This window comes from Macrobrachium nipponense, chromosome 34 (genome assembly GCF_015104395.2).
Source record: "Macrobrachium nipponense isolate FS-2020 chromosome 34, ASM1510439v2, whole genome shotgun sequence".
NCBI lineage: Eukaryota > Metazoa > Arthropoda > Malacostraca > Decapoda > Palaemonidae > Macrobrachium > Macrobrachium nipponense.
The window spans coordinates 52,649,537-52,653,684 of NC_061095.1; positions in this window are offsets into that span (position 1 = coordinate 52,649,537).

The window sequence follows — 4,148 nt, forward strand, 5'->3', positions numbered from 1 at the left end:
TATTAGTCATCTTGACTGCATAAGGCGGCAAAACAAAATTTATACAAATATTCCAGTATTATGATTAAGTATAGTAATAAAACACATCATTTGAAAATTTACGGAACTTAATGAAATAAAGCTTTGCTACATATGATGTAGCCAACGATAAGTCTAAAGAAAGAGGTGAATAAAACAATTGTTTTCTAGCTTTAGTCAAAGGCATTTGTTTTTTTTGTTTAGCTCCTTCATTTGTCCAAAGTGATGAAAAACGTAGATTGTTCCCTGCGACCTAAACTATTACAAAATTCGACGCTGTCTGACGGCGCTACTTTTGCCATAGGAAATCTCACTCCCAAACAAAAATCGTGCACAGAACTAACAAAATGTCATTTGTAAGTGTGTTGACATGGCAGATTATTATTTTTTTTTTTTATTTACGATGGTTTTGTAGGTACCGTTTGACTTGGCACGCCTAATCAGAGAGAGAGAGATGAGAGAGAGAGAGAGAGAGAGAGAGAGAGAGGAGAGATTTATAGTATTAATGACCATAAAACGCCCCACAAAGGACATTGCAAAAACGCATAGTTACCCTTCCTGATATTGCAAGATTTCAGTCTCCTTTTTACGACCCAAATTCATTCTGGTTCACTTCCTTTGATGTTCTAAAAAATCACAATGCACCCCTGGAGAGCCATCACGGTGCAGAGGGCGTCGCTTAAACGCCACCTGCCGCTTAAAAATGATTTTATTAACTCGGCAAATTGCTGCGAAGCCCCGGTTATAGTCTAAGGCAAATGGCGCTTACATAGTACGAAATATCTATGAAGCGCTTGGCAATGGTTGTAAGATAATAGATCTGATTCATAGATATTTCCATTATCGGGGTCCGTTACCAGGAGGGGGATAGAAGCGCTCTTTTAAAACGGCCCCACCCATTTAGCTAAATGGAAGTTTTTTTTTTTTTTTTCACCCCAGATTGAGCTGGATCTGAGTTAAAGCAGACGACATTAGGTCTAACTGATTCGACATTTATTGCAGCGTCGTTGGTGATATCATCACGATTTACTTTAAGAAAAAAGATTATCAGCACATAAAAATTTTGACCTTTGACTTATTTTATTGAGTAAACAAAAAGTCCGTTTGGCCATAGCAAGTTGTGATGTGAGGCATCCTGGGAATTCACTCCGCCTTCTTTTCCTCTGTGTCTCCTCAGAGGCGTTCCTCACTTCATTTCCTCACCCGATTCTATCTCCTTTCCCTCTCTTCTTGACATTCAGCGGCCTTACACCTGCTTTCAGCGCTCTCTCTCTTCTCTCTCTCCCTCTCCTCTCTCTCTCTCTCTCTCTCTCTCCACAAACGTACTTACAGATTCTCCAGGTATCTTCAGAAGTGGAAAATACTAAGAACTTAAGAGGTAACTACATTCAGAACTAATTAGTCTTCAATGACTATTCATTTATTGATTTGTGATTTGTAGACTTTAACTTTAGCTTATTTAGTTCTCTCTCTCTCTCTCTCTCTCTCTCTCTCGGCTCTCTCTCTCTCTCTCAAAACGGACACGATGTCATGACCGTTATTCCGTAGGCTTCAAAGTTTGAATGGAATTCCGACGTCATCTTCGTTATATCAAATTCGATACTGAACAATATTGTTATATATATATAAATATATATATATATATATATATATATATATATGGATATTTATATATATTATATAATATATATATATATATATATATATATATATATATATATATATATATATATATATTATTTATATATATATATAAAACAGAGAATGCTGACGTCACTACATGACATAAGACGCATGCGCGTGAACTAGATTTCAGATTCTTCTGCCGAATTTTGTGTCAAAACTTTCAGTTATGCAAATGTTTGAGATGAGACAGGTTTTGTTAGCAGTACGTTGATGATGTCATGTTGTTGACATGACATGTCGCCTAATGGATTTGTCAATAGTACAAACAGTTTTGTTTTTAATCCAATATAGTTTTTTGTATTTTTTTTTTTTTAGTTCAGGAGGAAAACGTATTATGAGGTTGGTTCCCGACAAAGAATCGAATTAGTTGTTTTGTTTACCTTTAATGGATAGCTTTTGCATTATCACTTTCTTCTTTCCTCTTCTTCTTCTTTTCGGCAAGTACGGGTTTTTAGCTGTTTCGTAGTTACGTTAAGCTCACTTTAAACCAGTATGAAGTAGCTTAGAGGAAATAAGTACTTAACAATGTAGGTACAAATAATTAACGCTCGTGTCTCAACTATATTTTTTGATAAATTTATATATACATATATATATACATACATACATACCAATACATATATATATATATATATATATATATAATATATATATATATATATATATATATATATATATATATATAAATCCTAAAATGCGTGCGTTGATAATTTATGGTAAGAATCACGGATGTTGACGGAAACGAACAACAGGAACTTGTGGGGATTTTATTAAACGTTTTTCTCATAATTTTTCAAAGAACATTTTTCCTCCGTATAAAATATAATCACTTTGGCCCAAGTTCAAAGACTCGCCGTTAAATATTTTAATTTTTCTTTAGTATAAGCACCACATATTTTTCTTCCTTTTTATGTTTAGTCAGACAAAATTTATCGGCTAAAAATGATTATCTTTTAATAAAAAAAAGTTTGCAAAGGTTTGGAAAATAACTGAGCAAAAATATTCTTCACAAAATACTTTATCTTTTAACGTCAAATCATGAAGATTCTTTCTCAGCCAAGGAAAGGTCAGTTGTGCGTGCTTTGTATGTGTGTGTTTGTTTATGTGTGAGAGAGAGAGAGAGAGAGAGAGAGAGAGAGAGAGAGAGAGAGAGAGAAAGCGACAAGCTGTATGTATAATGGTTTTGGTAATTCAAGGAAAGAGCTCCTTATATTTAGATACCTGATTATAAATAAAATGTTTTGATTGGAACAACTTGAGGAATCTACAAAAATAATTGATCTGGCATAGCATCTGAAATATACTAAATGTTTGACAAGCCTCGATATGCGACCCCAGTTGGTTCTGGATTTCAGCCAGGCCGTTTTATCAATGGTGGAATTAGGAATATACTGATGGACAGATATGTCCATCTCAATGGCACAGTGGTCGGAAGTGCCTATATATACACATACTTGAACTTCATAGCTGGAACATCTGTGAATATCAGGTCTAATCTTATCTATGACCAGGAATACGTGGGGGGTTCATCAATTAGCTGGACACAATCGGGAGGGGTACATAGAACTCACTTCAGAATCGTCTATATTATTCGTTTCTGTAAGATTTTAAAGAAGTTTTTCCCGTAGTCATAGAAAGATATATATATATATATATATATATAATATATATATATGAATATATATATATATATATATATATATATATATATATATTTATACATATATCTATAGTATATATATATATATATATATATATATACATATATATACATATATATATACATATATCTATATTATATATATATATATATATATATATATATAATATATATACACGCACCAATCAAACTTCAAGGATTATCAAATCAAAGAAAATGAAAAATCCCTCTAGTAAGGATACTATTTCGGTTGATACAATGTTGCCCTCCCAAGACCTCCTGCTGCCCCTTCCCAATCTCTGCAGGAAGAGCATCAGGGCGCCTTCAAGCATCAGAATTTAATCTCACCCGTGTCGACTCAAGCAAGACGGATCTGATGTCCTCGATTTACCCGAAAAAGAAGTTGACCTCAAACGCCCCAATTCCTTCTCCTCCTCCTGGCTGTCACTTCAACAAGAGTATCCCACGAGATGTTCTTATGTTCTTTCTCAACTCTCAGACCTTCATTCCTACTCTGGAAAGGAGAAGAGGCGTTCCTCCTGAGGAAATTGCATTGAGCAACGAAGCCCAGAGAATGCCTACCTTTGATGAGGTAAAACGGATTTGCTCTTCTGATTCGGTTTCTGAAAGGAGAACGCCTGATGGTTTTCCTAATGACGCCTTTTACGGAGACCCGTTTGCAATTGAGGACTGGTAAATGCGCCTTACTGTTTTATAGTCGTAGGGAAACGTTGAAAGGTGGATCTGGTATTTCTAAACATAACATAAGAGCTAAAAATCGCGA